General features: G+C 38.4%; 1 protein-coding gene across 2 annotated transcripts in view; it reads right to left on the reverse strand.

The window, feature by feature from the left end:
- The window catches only part of LOC146003744 (uncharacterized), a 137,390-nt gene extending 119,572 nt beyond the window's left edge, over positions 1 to 17,818 (reverse strand). The window contains exon 1 of one of the 2 annotated variants that reach the window (XM_083142144.1): positions 17,684 to 17,818. The gene's annotated coding sequence lies outside the window, so the exon portion shown is untranslated. The remainder of the gene's footprint in view (positions 1 to 17,683) is intronic. The other variant, XM_083142143.1, reaches the window with a different exon arrangement.
- Between the last annotated feature and the right edge of the window lie 520 nt (positions 17,819 to 18,338).

Consider the following 18,338-nt stretch of genomic DNA (forward strand, 5'->3'; position numbering starts at 1 on the left):
AATAATAATAAAAAAATAAATCGACTTTATTTGGGCGGGCGTTTCTAACAACTTTTGCACTAGCATACGTAAAAAATCTAGCCCTTAAAAACACACAGGATGCAAGAGAAAAATTAATGTAAATAATTATGGCAATTTGCTGATCAATACTTGTGCATTCCAGTGTACGGCATATTCTACTCAATCTGAGATTGATTTGTCTCACATACTTCTGTGGGGAATGTGGTTCAGGTCTAACTTAAAGACAATCTCGCCAACTACGGGAACAAGACTACAGCAGAAAGTAATTTTCCACACGAAGTAACCTTTTTCTTCAGTGATGTGATGAAGGATGATGCCTAGCCGAACGGTTGCTGACAAGTTGTGCGCTGAATTTTAACCGTGGTTAGCCTTGTGTGAAGACTTGCATTTGAGTCAATGCTTTTTCAAAAATTTGCTCTAACGTTAGGTAAAGGGTTTGGTTGAAACTTCAATTTGTCTCGGTGGCGACTATTTCGAAAATAGCTGTCGTTTTGAATACGAAAACTGTTAAATTTTTAAAATCATGGAAGTACAGCGCCACATTTCAACCTGGTGGCGGAAAATTTAACTATTTGTTTTTATCGCCATCCTCTTCCCCATGGTCTGCATAGTGGATTCACCAAATTTCAGAGTTCTACGATGCCTCAAACAGGCTCAGAGGGCTCTGAGGGTAACTTTAATTCTGGCCACCCAGTATTATATCAGTTTAGAATTCTTCCGAGTATTACAAATATCTAGACTACAGTGAACGCAATGTATATGATTTTTTCAAAGCCTTCTAAAGAGGAATTACACACATTTAATGTTGGGTTATTTTCTCACGCAACAACACAAGTATGTTATAAAACAGCTGCATAATTCAGAATAATGACGACATAAAACACGTTTTAATTCTCGGGGAGGTATTCCAGCCGTTCGGCTCATATGCCGAACTGAGACGAAGCGTACCGAACTCCACCGAGTCCTCATATTGGTCCCAACTTTCATTAGTTTCAAATAAATTTACGGCTGCGGGTCTGTGCAATGCCGAGCCGAACAGTGAGTGGCGCACGAACCTTTAATATTGGGTCCCATGGCTTATTCAGAGATAATGGTAGTTGTCTGTCATTTATAGATAGGTTTAACATGATGGCAAATCAACTGACAGCCGATATCTTTCCGGGCTCAAGAATGAGACAGCGATTTAGAAATCGAAATGAGTCTTGCGTCCAACTTATGCTCAGATTGGCTAATCAAGACTGGGCCTAAAGTTTAAAGTTGGGTCCAAATCATTGAGCTATGTGCCTCCGCCGGGAATGGGACTAGGAAAAATTTTCGCAGTTAACACGTTTCGCAATTGTGCCTTTCGCGCTTATTCCGTTCGCGTTCAATCCGTTTCGCGCTTAATCTTTTCGCTTTTATTACTTCGCTCTAGTTCGTTTCGCGCTTAATCCGTTTCGTCGTTGTTCCTATCGCGCTTATTCCGGTGTTCAATTTTGGTTTCGGGCTTAATCCATTTCGCTGTTGTTCCTTTCGCGCTTATTCCTTCGAATTTATTCCCAGGAGCGTATATTCTAGGCTAGGTAGGCTATCTGCGAAGCCTGGTGATTCTGGAGTTGGCAACCTGATTTCCCATGAGTTGGCAACCTGATTTCCTATGAGTTGGCAACCTGATTTCCCATGAGTTGGCAACCTGATTTCCCATGAGTTGGCAACCTGATTTCCTATGAGTTGGCAACCTAATTTCCTATGAGTTGGCAACCTGATTTCCTATGAGTTGGCAACTTGATTTCCCATGAGTTGGCAACCTGATTTCCTATGAGTTGGCAACCTGATTTCCTATGAGTTGGCAACCTGATTTCCTATGAGTTGGCAACCTGATTTCTTAGGACTTGGTAAACTTATTTCTATTCATAGCCTTGGACACGTGACATATTGAGACAGCCCAGATCTTGGATTCAGTATACGCCACTATTTATTCCGTTCACGCATGTTCATTTCGCATTTAATCCTGTGTTTGATCTCTTTCGCGGTTATTCCACCAAGGGACCCCTAGAGATCCATTTGCAACTCGAGACGAGGCCACGCCAAATTTCGTCTCGTCTCGGTTACTCAACTGGCTTCACAGCGCCTATAGATAAATCCGATAGCTGTATTGTTTATAAATAGATAATACATATTGCTTAACGAGAAAAGCGTATATTTAAACTTACAATGTCTTCCTATTGTTCTCTTTCATTTCACACATATTTACACTGGCAACCCTGAAATTACACATAGCACTATAGGCAACCCACCAACACCTTGTGTAAGTTGGGTTTGCGTCGTATAAAATGCCGTTGTCTTGAGACTTTTGGCGAAAGCTGTATAGGGTCAACGAATTTAGTAATACGGTACACAAGGTTAGAAGCTTTTTTAAAATTTTGTCTTTATCGCAATCCAATCCTGTAGCTTGAATTGTATATTTTGCAATATGCAGCATAAAGAAATAAGCGAGTGTACAATCATAATAACATTTTTGATGGAGCAATAACCCTAGGTTGGTGGCTTAATACACGCTTTACTAAGATAAAAGGAGGCTCTTTCATTTTAAATTATTAATCTGTCATCTGAAACATATCTTAACTGGGGTCACTAGGTGCAAGAAAAAAGAAGGAAATTAACAATTTACAATACAGTTTTTACACCTTGCCAATTTTCTAAAAGGGGGTCCAGCTATCCGCATTCATCGTCCTCTCAAATTTAACCCCTTTACCTCCTCACCATTCTACAACCGATCATAAGCCTATCGAAAACAGGCCTGTGTCTAGTTCTCGCAGTTGAATTCCATCTCTGTTCTACATTCACGAGAGTTCTCAACGGAATAGGTTGTTGTTCTGTGGCGTTGTATATTCTATATTCTTAGCAAGTTATACTCACTATACCAGCACATTCGATTTTTATTTTTCAACAAGGAATGTGATATGGTACAGGACATTTCACTTCCTCTAAATTTCCCCACCCTGTTTCTATTTCTTTCGATCTGGAATTATTAAGAGTCTGTAAGGGATCTTCTGCCATCTATTGGGAGTTAGATTAACTATCGCGTGAAAATTGCCGGCAGTGCTTCCACCTAGACGTGAACGTTGCAACTTGAAGCACCTCGCACATCAAAGTTCTCGTAGAAATCAAAGTAGACTCACCACACAATGATTCTACTGTTCTTAGTAATTTTGAGCCATTAGATTGATTTAACTTATTCGTACTTACTGGAATTAATTTGCTGAGTATTTGGGTGATCCAATGAAGACTAAAAATATATTAATTATTAACCAATTCAGTGGTCCGCGATCTACTCGCGACCTTACATCACAGTAAGGTTTGGGTTCGAGCCCTGGACTCTGTAAATTTCATATCATTATTCACCCAAATAGTTGCGATTAGCTGAAGGTGGCAGAAAAGCTACGACAAATACTTAAACTGTATTTTCCAACATTGCTTGTAAACGCACAAAATATGTAAATTAATACCAGTATAGATTTTATTCTAAATTTTAATTATTTTTAAAATATTAATAATTTCTTTAATCTACTGTTGATCTGGTGGAGACACATAGCGGTTCGCATCTCACTTTAAACTGTAGATGCAGTCCCGGGCGATTAGGAATTAAAAACGAACTCACACAATTCTACTATGTCTTGCAGAAACTGCTCTTCAAGAGATTATTAAGTACCTAATTAGGTATTATTTCAAGGCAGGTTATTTAAATGTTATGGGCTTTTAAATATTATTTTTTTTTTAAGGTGAGTGATAAAAGATTAGATTTATACTCATCATGGACTGAACAATAAGGTACTAGTTTCTTTGTTTGAAATAGCTTTTAATGTTCACTAGCGCTGTAGATAAAATTTCTGAATGTGAAGTAATTTTCACCAGTGGCAAATACTTTGATTGCAAATATCCATGAACTTGCTGTAACCGAATCTGAGGAAAATTTGTTTTAAGACCAGTTGGTACAGAACAAAGATAAGTGCTTCCAACAGGATAGTGCCCCTGCTCGCTCATCTACAGCAAATACAAACCGTTCAGAGTGATATCCAAAAATCCAGTATTTAATGGTCATCATTGTTGCCATATTAACCACACTTCCACTAGTTTCTTTGGAGCCATTTTAATGATACGTTCTACATTAACAGCCCAAGGACTATCCAAGATGTAAATAATATCCGAGAAGAAATATAAGGCCATGGACCAGATATTCTTTGAAATGTGCTGTGAAATGTTATTGTAAGAGCGAAAATTTTGCACAGTTGAAAATGATGGTCATTTGAAAGATTACTATTTCATTTGTTAAAAAAAAAATATTAAAACTAAATAAAGAAATTAATCCCTCTTCGTTAGCGTTTTAAATATTATTCCTGGTATGACCAAGTCCACCAGAGTTTCAGGTCAACTACAAACAAATTTGTATATAATTTCTCACTGTGCTTTTGGTCTGGAAAATAAGTAGTGAAAAATTTCATTCTGTTCGTTTATTTTTTTGTTGTTGTTTTCTTCCGTGGAAAGTAAAATAAATGTTATTCCGTTTTCAAATAATTCAAAATAAAGCATTGTCGTCCGTGAGAGTGTTGTTTAACCCCTGGAATAAAATCTGGGTTTGCCCTTGACACACAGAACACACACATGTATATAGCTACGTGTGTGTGTTTTTGTCTCTTTGTGTGTAGGTATGTATGTATGTAGGCTATATATAACATAGACTCTTATATTATATGAAAATGTTATAGGATCCTTAACGTTTCACTAACATCTTTTTTAGTGAAATGGTGTGGCCGCATGTGAGTTTGTTAAATAAACGCATTATTTGTTAATTTACACTAAAATTCCAATTACGATAAACCAACGATTCGTTAAAGAAGGTAAAATGCGATGAGTCATTATTTCCTTGTCATTCACGTAAAATTATTACACTTCGCGACAACTTTATTTCACAGAATTAGCAAATGAATTAATTACCATTAATACATTGCTACATATGTTTCATAAATTGAACTCGTATCTGTGTAAAGTAAAATCTTAAAAAAGAACACGCATCTTGTGTGTCTGTTTTTAACGCAAATATATGAATATTATCAAGAAAAAGTTCTATCTTTTGACACAAAACACACAATTAAGCATAAAACAAAATTTTAATCGAGCATGCAAAATTGTTCACAGCTGTAGAGTAATGAACACAAATATGAAAGTAATTCAAACGAGAAACAAAATTACAGTTACAAAATTTAAGGAAGAAGTTAAGAAGTTTGTTATGTAATACGTTACAACAATTGAGGCCTAATTTAAGACTGTGCAATTCAAGATTTTTTCAGACTAATGTGAAACAAGAAGTAACATGTTTCTAAATCACACTGCAACTATCTTTAATCAGAAAATGACCATTTTGGTGATTTATTCGTCAACAAAATAATCAAGCTTTCCCCAACTGAATCATGACATTTTGCACCATATCTGTTATCTTGTCCATGCTCAGGCCAGAGAGCGAATTGTTGTTCCTCTCGCGTGCAAGCTTCACATAAGATTTCAAATCTTTTTCAGTCACCGTTGGAAACCTTTTCGCAATTTGGGCGACCAATTTCTGAATTCCTGACAATTTCTTCGCTTTCGAAGCCTCCAAAGCCTTTGTCTCTTCGTCGTGCACATCATCGACCAACGAGGGCAAATCTTCAACTTTATGTTGTGGATTGTACGAAAAAAGAGCTGCATATTGTAGGTCACTGCAAGATTCTTTGCTCGTGGGTGCAGAACTCGGGACAGGTTTATCTTTCAACTCACCGTTCATAAATGATGATGGTTTTCCCTCTGGTGTGTGAACAGAACTTGCACGTATGCTCTGGTCTCTTGAAATTTTCAGTCTGTCAGCCACGTTCATCCTCACGTTAGTCTTGACTTCAGGAGATCTTGAATACTTGGCAGTTTCATCGGTAGTTTTGGAATCGCAAAATCCCGTTCCCTGAGTGCTAACTGAACCTACATCTGCTTGCAACTTGCTAGTGTTGCCTTCATAATAATTTGCTGCTTGTGTTTTAGCAAGAGTTTCTGCTTCTGTTTCCTTAGGCTTTATACTGTTCATGCTCTCTATACTGTTTTGATGACTAACTGCATTGCTGTTCTCTGACATACCACATGATGTAGATTCCGCAGAATTCGTCCCGTAGAGTGTAACAGTTGAAGAATTTATTTGTTGCATTGAACTCGGGTACGTACCTTGATTATTACTATCATTGTTTCCAGGACGATCAGAGTTGTAGTCCACAGACTGGTTTGTGAAGAATCCTGCTTGCCTACTCTGCACCTCTAGTAAGCTGTCTATGAACTTATCCAAAGGACATGGTGGTTTAGGTGGAATCTGAGGCATAGCTATGTCAGGAAACGTGTTGCTGCTTTGCTGCTGAATGGATAACCGCTCCATGAACTGGCATCTCATATCGCTCAAAACCTTTAGTGTGCTCTCCCACATGGACACTACCTGTATTGTATATGTTCTTTTCGGTACGGTAGTCTCGCTCAAGAATTTGATGATTCCATTCAACCTGCCAATTTTATCGACGCATTCCTGGATGAAAGTATCGAAGACATACTCGCCGAATTCACGTTTTATGCTCAGGACTTCTATTCGAAGTTTCTCAACTAGAAGATCATACTGCACTTTCAAGTTTTCAACTTTCAGTTTTTGAGCTTTGAAGTGATCTGAAGTTGTTTCGACTAGTTTCCTGAGCTGCTCTTTCAACGCCTCGTTTTCTTTCAGAGTCTGCAGATATTTCTCTTCAATCTTCTTAATTATGTTCCCCTGACGATCAGTTTCATCTTCACCTCTTACCTGGAGCTGCTGGTTATCTTTATTTAAGCCATCAACCAATTTCAACAATTTTACTACAGTTTCATTGGATACTTCAGGTTTTTTTGCATTGCCTGTACTCTCTGATGAAGAATCTCTTGCTGACTGCATAAATGATGCCTGCTTTCTTTCATTAGTATTACAAACAGGAAACTGATTTTGATCTTGCATATTGGCGTAGCTTTGAAGGCTCTCACTTTGAGATCTCCATCCAAGGTAGTTCACAAGATTACTTGTATTAAATGTGTTCGATGGACGTTGTTCTTTTTGACTGTTCTGGATGTAATTCCAAACAGTAACTTGGTCTTTAAGTGCATCAATTTTGGCCGTGGAATCCATACTCAACACCTTCTCTCATGCAATACTTCTTAACATCGACCACACAACAAAATCAAAATGGCTGAAGAACTAGGAATATCTTTGTGTACAAACATTCACAAATCAAATTATGTGAAAATATTGGCTTTCACACAATGCACTCTGTAACCAATAGATAATTACGTCCATCAATTATTAGAACTTACTTATCCTTCAAATTTCCAAACTTGTGTAAAATATGTGAAGTTATGAGCATCTGAACGGTTGTTATTTTCGTTGAACACTTGACAATCGATACACAAACACAGATATTTAGTATCAGAGCAGCAATGATGTAAGACGCGCAACTTGGATTAATGATAAGGTGATAGTGTTGCGTATTTCAGACCATAAATGATAGATACTCATAGAAAGTTAGCATAATAATACGATAGCTGCTATTTGATCATCAGCCTGATTTTTTGCGGCTTAAAATTGACAAATGTCTGGAATTTATTGTGATAAAAATTGCTTTGGAATAATATATACGGTATCACGTGAAACAAGTTGGAATGAAAGCAACCTAGACCTATAATACTTGACAACCTTTCCACCAGTCTGGGTCTCGGAAGCTTTTGGGTACTTACAATGTTGATCAGGGGAATATTGCTAAAGTTTTAAATATTCTAATAACTTGCTAATTAAAATATATTATCCTTTAAATGAATTATTTCCGTAATTCATAAAGAAGTTTGTTTACTAGCAGTGTTGATTATTCAGACCTAACTTATTGATTTATCTGAATCAGTTTTGCTTCTTCACAGTAGAGGCGCCACTGAACGGCCTATCTGATTATAATTGCCTCATATTACACCCCTTGTAATCAAAGGATCCCGAGTACAATAACCTGGAGGCGCATAGTGGTTCGGATCCCACTTTATACTGTAAGTCCAGTTCCGATTAGCCTATTTGTGCATAAAGTGGACTTCAAAAATAAACTTTACATTAAATATTGTTTTCTGAACAATCCGAATCACAAAACTGAATCATTATGTTCACATTCGATTGTCTCCCAATCATCAATGGTACTTTGATTCGTCGCACGAGCCCAAAAAATTCAGAACAGAAATTTTTGTTAAGGAAATATTTTTCTTTCAAGAGACACACAACAGATTTACGCAATCAAATTAAAACAACATTCGAGACAAATATGTATAAACATGAAATCTTATTGATCTACTATTAATCTATTATTAATAGAAAGTAAAAATTACACAAAACTTATACTCCATGAAACCATTTCAACTATTTTGTAATATATTGACATTTTTAACCAACTGGTAAAGGTGTTATATGCGAACAAATACTAGATAAGTGACTATCTTTATATATATTTAATATTATATGTTGAAACATTTATTAATTTACTTATATGTATATGTAATAACATAATATGTATATCATATAATAATTTGATTTGATTTGTTATTTTAAGTCCACTTTATGCACAGTAAGGCTAATCGGGACTGGACCTACAGTTTAAAGTGGGATCCGAACCACTTGTGCCTCCACCGGGTATCGAACCCGGGACCCCTTGATTACAAGGCGAAGACGTTACCACTGCGCCATCGGGGAGGCCCTATATAATAATTCGTGTGTGTGTGTGTGTGTGTGTGTGTGTGTGTGTGTGTGTGTGTAACTAGGTCATCCCCCCTCCAACCAATCTTGAATGATTTCGAACCCTAGTTTTACTCTTTAGAACAATAGGGTCGGGTACCCTATTCTACACCCTCGAATTTTGAATTTTTTTTTCTTTCATTATGAAGGTTATGTGATCCTATTTCTGAATAAAAAAACATTGGAGCGCGGAAAGAAGTATTTACGACTCTACAGCCGTTTGAAGTGGCGATTTTGTCGTTTGCAATAGTTCGGACGTATTTTTAACTATGTTCGCCGCGCCTTCTTTTTTCGATGAATTTAGGGGTGAATTGAGTGCTAATGGAACCTAACCTAACAGGCCTAACCTAACCTTGTGTGAATGGTTTGTGGGGCTATCCGTGGATGGTTTTTGGGGCTACGAGTGAAAGGTTTCCGGGCGTTATCGCACATTTACCAAGGCATTAAAAATTAGCCGGTGTCACCTGCCCCCAACACTATTTCTCACTTTTGTCGCATTGACTCATGAAGAAACAAAAATTAGCCAAATTTAATGCTGAAAGTAAAGCTGAGAAGTTAACTTACCTCTTTTCCCCAAGGCCAGGCATTGCAGGTGGAAGTTGAAACTAAAAGTCGTTAAGTGCAGTCAGTCGTATGCAATAAGTCGTCTTTTTTTGTCCTTTTCCACAGAATATTGCCCTACCCCGTCGTTCCATGATAAAAATAAGAAGTCGCAAATTATCCCAGCCCACAAGTCATTCAGAAAACGGCCTACAGTTGCCGAAAAGAAATGTGCACGATGTTCCACAAGATAACGTATTTACACACGCTGAGGATACCGTTCAACAATATGTTGAATGATATTCCGAACAATATCCATTTGTCGCCACTGGCGTACGCAATGGGGAGCTGATGGGGTTAAAGTGTGTCCCGAAATTTTGAGAAAATCAAATTTTCAAATGAATGCAGTATAGAGTTCAGAAAAAAAAAAAACAGAGTGGTAAATGCAAACTCCCCTTAAAATTACCTCCGACAACAATTTTTGTCTTTGAACAACTTTTATAATGAAGGTTAATAAAGCGAAATTGCAAAATAGCTAATAGTTTATCTCATCTCTACCTTGAAATCAGGTATATCCACTTTCCCTTCCGAAAAAAATCTTGGGGACGCTAGTGTTTCCGACCAGTGTCCAACTACATTCGCAGCCTTTCCTGGCTCACTACACAGTACGGTTGCGTAAAATCATTTATCTTTTAAAACTTCACTTGAGCAAGTGTTGCTCTAACAATAGAATACGAAGGTCACGCGAACTTAAGTCTTTGTTCGTTATTGTTCCGGTTATACAGATGGTTATCGCTTTCACATCTCTATCCTGATAAGAGAAACCTAAAAAACAATACGCATGATGCAATTACACTGAAAAAGAAGAGTTAGTGCTGAATTTATGAGTAGATTACGACGCACACTACAATGTAGGTATATCAATAGATCACGCGATATCCATTGGGAGTCATACGGGAAACTTTCTTCGGGTAGTATTCGGCGTAAATAACACCCCGCAACCCAGTATTGGCTTCTGACTATTCGCATATTCGCACGTGCACACCCAAATAAATCTGCAATGCAATTAATTTTTGTTATGCTTATTCACTGGACACTATCTCCTTCAAAATATCAGACGTTCCGAAGCCCAATCGCCCCATCGGGTTCGCATTACCAGCGCCTGCCGCTGAGATACGTTCGCTCGGAACACAAGTCGCCCTGTGCTCGTTTGCCGCTGTTTGCAGCACGCAAGAAAAGAGAAGAGATTCACTCCTCTAGATCGCGGTATTATGGGCTTCACGCACACTGCTAGCGTTGTGTTCACGATACAGCAGTGTTGCAATCCCGTTCCATTTGAGATCGTGTAGCGGAGTAGAGGCAACCCACAGATCGTCGTAAATCGAGGGATATTTTTTTTGTTTTTTGAAAAGGGAATTTTTATGGTATCTTCGCCCACACTGTCCCCAGCATGAAAGGGAAAGAAAGAATGGAAGACGGAATGGGGGGGGGGGGGCAACTGAAAGCGAAACGCGTGCTTTAAACAATGTCTTGCATTGTCTTTGCTTAGTGTAGCTTGTCAAAATAAACTGCCCTTGTGCCGCTGTAGTCGAATTATCATATCAACCCGCGAAGGGGAATCGTGGATCGGTCAGCTGTGCCTGCTCGTGCGTTGCTAAATTTTTCCACTCTCAAAAGCTCCTTCCTGTTTCAGTGGAAAGTGTTTACTTTCATAATGAAAGGAAAAACTGTACATAGCGAAAGTAGAGACGTAATATTTAACGTTGATGAATTTTTGGAGGGAAGTTAGCTACAAAGCGTGTAGCGACTGCAGTAATAATACGGATACGGTGGAAGAGAAAGGAAAAGTTTGAACTACGAAGGGGGCAGTGTGGAGTGGACTGAGTGAGTACTGTTATTGTCCTTAATATTTATTATTGTCTTGATTTCGCTTGCTTCTGTCGGTCATTAGAAGTAAACACTGCTAGATAGATTACAACTGATTTTGTGCATGTGGTCGTTGGATCTGCTACCTTGTTTACAGGAGTGGCTCGAGATAAAATTTTCATCCGGGCGAGGTAGAATTTTGGCACCCTCTACTTTCTACCCTGATCCTCCTACTTCCCACCTTCCTCCAAAATAAATCATAATCATGTTATATATTTACGGTTTTAATGACGAAAAATAATAGCCGTAATTTAAAAATACTTTAATACTGTTCAAGAACACGTTTATTGTAGGTATATGTTTATTTAATACCTACAGATCGATATTTCTATGTTTATAGTGATTTTGTCAGGTTTTCGAATGTTGAATTATCTATACCCAATAATATCGCTCTTCTCGTGATCGACGGAAAATTCACCGAAGTATTTCCAATTTACATATATTAATATTTTTCATGAAATAAAACTCTTCCATAGCCTCATTTTCAGTAAAAAGTGGTCATAACTTGGGTTGCCAATACATTTAGCATCATAATGTACCCAAAAACGGGTGCAAGTATTTGAGAGGGGTTAAATAACACTTCTTCTGGACACGAGTCTGAAGTGCACACCCATAAAGTCAGACCACGAGCCGCCACTGCCGCAACCCCTGCGGCGCACGAGCTTCGGGGGCGCAGTAAGAATGAAAAATTAAAAAAGACCGATAGTTCACAAAAGTTTTCCTTTAGGCGTTAAAATATATTTTCAACCGAACACATTTTATTTTTATGGCCCTAAAACTGCAAACAGAAAATGTTAATCACTAGAAAAGTAGAAAGTGAATTTGCAAGTTAGAAGAAAACCTTCATTAGCTGAATAGTCATAGCTTACGTCGCCGAAGGGTAGACGACAGGCAAGGAAATGTGCTGGATACGTTTTCACCCCTCCGTTCCCTACTTACCGCCCACGTTTAAGCAAGGTTTGGTGGTGCTGTTGTTAAGTTGATTTTGTAGCAGTGGCGATTCCTCCATGTAGGAAGTGAGGAACTTCCTACAGTTTCATTTATACTTATTTCCAGTTTTCTACTTTTTAAGAGCTTAATGAGCGTTATAAAATTTTGAGCGCAATCAAGGTTCGCTACTCGACTGTCAAGAGTCAATGGGCTAGCTATCACCCACTCGATCTGTTGCCCAAAGACGTGAAGACGGCCGTCTTTGCCTTCCGCTGAGGAACCTTTCTCGTCATCCTACAAGCAGATGGGTGAGGGGCAGTGCAAGGAAGGTCAGGGGTATGCGGGAGGTTGCCCAGTTATGCGGTCCGCGAGGAAGATCCCTTGGGTTCCTCAACAGTGATGCCAACTCTAACATAATTGTTCTAAACCTAGAAAAATTTGAACTTCGTTGCCACCTAGCACTCTGTATTTGGCATAATGCAAAATCCTGCATCATCTCAAAAACGGGCGTCCTTGGGAAACAGATAAATTGAATTCTAATGAAGATATCTTGAGGAAATATTTATTTTTAAGAAAATCTCCAGATCTTGTATTGTACTTCTCTAGCGGACTTGTTTCAAACAAAAGGAAGTATGCCGATCAAGGGACAAGCTTTTTCAGACCCTGATCATCATCTTGTTTTCATTTTTTTTATCCTCCCCGATTTAACAAGGGAGGAGCATTTCATAAAAGGAAATCGGTAGAAAGTTGGAGGTCACAAATAAAACAAATGGACGCCGTTACCATTTCTTCAACTTTTTCAAGCACTATGCTAACCCATTCTTTTTCTTTTGAATGGTCGAAATTCCTAACGTTGCTTAACTACAATAAATTAATCAATAAGGCAGTTCGCAACTCCAAAATAGCAAAATAAAATTGAACTTAAAACTACTACAGTCATCAGAAAGTGATAATATTAAATTAATAATAATTGTATAATAATAATAAACCCTAGCATAATTTTATCACATTTAGCGTAATTTATGACTTGAAACAGCGCCTTTTCTTATCAGGAGGTTGGTATTGGCAAAGCTGTTCTTAATCCACACATGACAGGCAGGGAGGGCCTGCAACTAACATTACAAATCCAATGGCTAATCCAAGTATAGGCGATACATGTCACTTTGTAATTGAACGCATTTCCGAAAACTTTCCTCGGTCTGTTTGCCATAACTTCCTCCACCCCAAAAATTCCACGAGTCGCCACTGTTTTGTAGTTGTTGTAGGGGAGTCTGCTACAAATTTCTCGGAGAAATATGAACAAGATACATAGCTACAGAAATTGTTTTATTTCCGAATGTAGAATCAACTGAAATCATAAGAAGAACGCTGCTAAGCATTGAAAGCGATCGTGCTCGAAAACTGGACTTGACGAAACTACCACAAGAATTTGCTTCCATCAATAAACACAGAGGACTGTTATAATGGACATTTAACAATATCGTAATTTTTGTAGTAAAAGTGCATTTTCATTTGTAATTGTAACACAATTTTTTAGTTTGTCTTTTGAAACCTTTCGTACCAGTTTTTAAATAGATTCAAATTACATACATGTATTTTCATATTTGTAAATACCTAATATAAATGCAGAAGTGATTTAATATTTTAGAAAATAAAGGTTTTTTTTTAACAAAAAGGATAGGAGGGCACAACTGTAAGTTACGGAGGGGGGTGCAGAGCTTGTTAGTTACGCTACTGGGCTATTCAGTATGCTTTTCACTCCACTGATTGATTGATTTGGTGTTTGAAGTCCACTTTATGCACAGTAAGGCTAATCGGGACTGGACCTACAGTTTAAAGTGGGATCCGAACCAATGTGTACTTCCACCGGGTATCGAACCCGGGACCCCTTGATTACAAGGCGACGACGCTACCACTGCCCCATCGGGGAGGCCTACTTTTCACTCGAATTTTATTCTTGTAGCTCAAATTTCAGATTATTTATTTGATTCCCATGATTTCGCTAATCAAATACAAATTATTAATAGTAAATTATTATTTTATTGTGAATCCATTCACAACAGATGAGTGAGGCTTCCCGATGAATTGACTTTCGCAGAGGGGGCTGATGGGACTATAACCCCTTCCGAAATTTTTGAGAAAATCAACATTTTCAAATAAAAGCAGTGAAGAACTCGAAAAAAAAAGAGTGGTAAATTTACCCCCTCTCCTAAAATGACCCCCGAATGCTATTTTTGAGAGTGGAAAGTTCGAAATGTATAAACTATGTTATTGTGTATACCGTCCCCCTAGAAACAAGCTACGTACGGACCACGAAGTTAGTAGTAAGGGGTATATTGATACACTTGTAGTTTTAATTTTATCTTCTGCAAATATGCTGTATAAAGAAACAAGTTGCCGGAGTACTAACTGAGGTGAGTGCACTATCCACCTTCATAATTCCAGCCCCTCCTGAAAAAAAAGTCCTGCGTGTACGTCAGTGTCCTGATGGTGTAGTGGTAACTTCGTCGCCTTTTTATTCAAGGTGTCGCGGATTCGATATACGGCAGAGGCACATAGTGGTTCGGATCCCACTTTATAAGAAATAGACCCAATCACAATCAGCCTTTCTGTGCGTAAAGTGAACTTTAAAATGAACTAACTCAACAGGTGAGTGTTTATGCTGCACAACTGTTTTTCTTTACCTTTTACATATTCTATCGTAAACATACTGAAATTCGTAGTCGTTCTATTTGGTTCATGACTCTTATTCACTTCGCTAAAGAAAAGTTTCTGAAAGTTTAGGAGACATCAGGGGCGCCGACTTGTCAAAATTATTGGGGGGCTCTGATCACTGAAATAAATGAATGAATGACTCACTTCCTCTTTTTTTAAAAAATAAAAATTACGTCTTCGTATAGGAGTTTTTAGAGTTTTTAAGCACCTATTATATTCCTCATGCAAATGAAATGTAACGTGAAAAACGTTTAGAAAATGTTTCAAAGTCTCTCTATGTCTTTTGAGTCTGCTCATTTTTTTATATCATTATCATTTTTATTGAAAAGTATGTATTTAATGTACATTACGAGACCAACCTGACAGTTTTATGCCGCCTCGGTAGCCGAGCGTGTTGGGTGGTCGACTCAACTCGCTTTGATCCAGAGGTCTCGTATTCGAGGGTATGGGTATGGGTGTGTTTTAATGTCCGCAACAGACATGTGACGGGTTGAAAATAACCTTAGTGTTGACGTACCCACAAAATAACGAATATTTACAATATTTAAGTTTTATTTAATTATTTACATAATTGCTAACACAAATCGCAGGAAAATAGTTTTACTTTTTTGTTTTTGCTACAATATTTTACTTTTTTAAATTTAATTTTGCAATAATAAAACAAATAGCATGTACACTAAGATATAAAGTGACATACACAACAAATACATATGAACATGATTTAAAAATAAAGCAAAAGTTGTTCTATGCACTGGGTTATTTCTTTATGAACTCATTAACGAGCGGTCTCAGGTCCAAATTATCAAGCAGAGTTTGATGTATGTGGAGTACCGCTAAGCTGCTTAGTCTCTTCTGCCCCATTGTAGATCTCAAATATGTATTTAGTCGGCGAATAGCACTGAATGACCTTTCGGCTGTGGCTGTCGTCACTGGCACAGTGCGGAGGACCATCATGAATTTAGCAACTTCAGGCAGAAGCTCCTGGAGGGTGTTGTGTTCCAAAAGAAACTTCCTTGTGTCACGCGTGGTAGTTAGAACCACTTTCTTCTGTTTGGCGATATCACCAAGCATGGACATGTGTAAGGAGAGCCTATCGGCATCCAAATCTTGGCGAAAGAATTCTCGCATTTGCTGAAAGTTTGTTGTGCAACTGTTCACAGCTGAGATGCATTCTTTCTCTACGGCTGTTACTTTTTGTAGTCCTGTAGATTCATGTCCTTGTTTAACACATGATTTTGCTGTGTCACAGACGTCAGTGTATATTGATTTATAATGCTATTTTGGAGTGTAGAACGTGTGATGTTTGGCAGCATCAGGATTTTCAAGTCTCTTAGGGACGTGACATTGCCGGAGCAATTCTGGCTCATCAACGAGGCTGGGTTTGCCCTCTGTGCATTTCTGCCAGAACTGCTCAAAACCCATTCGCTTTTCTTGAAAGATGTCAGTCAAGTATTTTAGTTTTGATTCCACTTCTGTAGCACCAATGCGTAGAAACTGAATTTTACAGTTTATCTCTTCTATTGGACCCATCACATGGCAGTAGAGGGAGAGAAAGAAAAATGTCTTGAAGTGAAGCATTCTCTCCAGGTATCCAGCACATTTCAATGCTGTGTCAGTAGAATCTTCTTCAGAAAATTTCTCAAAAAAAATTGAGAAGGTTTTCATAGTTCCTTAAGATCTGTTGCATACTGGAGCACAGATTAGATTACTGGAGGCTACCAACGTCCACCGACGAGGGCAAAGTGGTCGCAGTCCAGTATGGGCAGTCTTCTCATTCACATCAAAAATATTCCTAAGTATTTGCATTCTTTTGGGGGATTCCCAAACAGTCTTTAGCAAGTCGTTGGCTAAATTAATTGTGTGTCTGATTAATATATGTATAATAGTAAATAATAATTATATATAAGTATATATAAGTCATGTGTTTTGCTGCCTCCGGTTATAGCCCCCCCCCAAAGTTGATGGTTTAGCGGTCTCAGCCCCCCAAAGTTGATGGTCTAGAACATTTCAAATGTGTATTTAAAGTTAAGTTCATGTGGCACAATTCAGTGTAAACTTTACAAGAGAAGCAAAATAATATATTAGATCCTCTTAAGGAAAATTATTTGGGGGGCTCTGCCCCCACATCGTTTACATTGGGGGGGGGGGGGGGGGGCTCGAGCCTCCCCCCAATCCCCATGGAGTCGGAGACATTATAGTTGTAAGTTTACCTCGTGTGTCGTATCACATTTTTTTTCTTATTTTTTTAAACAATATAAACATCTGTTCTTTGAATTAAGTGGTAGAATACTAAACGTGAAGTTTTGATCATCTTCCTCTACTTAAACTCAAAACTATATCTAAGGCCTTTTTTATTTTTCGAAATTTTGAAATGAAAGATGTCAATTTCTAATCAGTCGATCCCACTCGTGGTTAGCATAGCCACAACGCCAGAGGTCCCGGGTTCGAATTCCGGCTTGTTCATGGGTGTTCTTTGTGAGTGCCCCATCATCAATTTAATCATATCATCCTCATCATCGCGATTATCCAAAAGTGGCAGAAGAGCGAAGTAAAATAAACACAAATCAATCAATCGACAAGACCCGCTTAGGGAGAAAATTACGTGTAAGGGCAAAAAGGTTAAAACACGACAACACCCTTTTGCTGGTTAATAGCTAAGGTAATATTACAAAAGTAACATATAGGGACAAAAGTTAAACTAAAAACAAAGCAATGACAACTTACCGATAGTGTGAATGATAGTTTGGATTCCACCACCACGCTTCAAGTGGCGCCACTGTTGAAGCTTTGCGACATCTCTTTGGCCTGTATCCTAGTGTGTACCCATGCAAGGGGTTTACATCCTTTGATCCAACTCTTCTGCAAGGAAAAAAGTCAAATTCATCAAAAGGTACTGACACATAGCGCCAACTAACATAAACAAAGAAGCCAGCCACCCAGAAAAATCAAACATTCATTTGCTGGCGTTTAGATCTCATTGTCAAGGGTCGTCGCCTTGTAATCAAGGGGTCCCGGGTTCGATATCCGGTGGAGGCACATAGTGGTCCTGATCCCATTTTAAACTGTACGCCCAGTCCCGATGTACCAAGGGAAAGTAAACTTCTTTGCCCTCCCCCACACTTTTTGCACCTTGCCTCCCTAGTTTTGGAACCCAATCGCCGCCACTGCTCCCCACTATGGCCTCTTAATGCTAAGCATTGTCTACCAAGAAAATGTAAACTGTCCTCGCCCCCCCACCTTTTGGCACCTACGTCGGGTCATTATGGGCTGCTCTTGTCGCCATGAGGAGAAAGCACAAATTAGCAATTAAATTCTACCACTTCAAGGATCACAATACATTTTGTTTCATGCAAATGCGATGCTATTTACAAAAGTTATA

The sequence above is a fragment of the Lepisma saccharinum genome, chromosome 20 (genome assembly GCF_977018435.1).
Source record: "Lepisma saccharinum chromosome 20, izLepSacc3.1, whole genome shotgun sequence".
NCBI lineage: Eukaryota > Metazoa > Arthropoda > Insecta > Zygentoma > Lepismatidae > Lepisma > Lepisma saccharinum.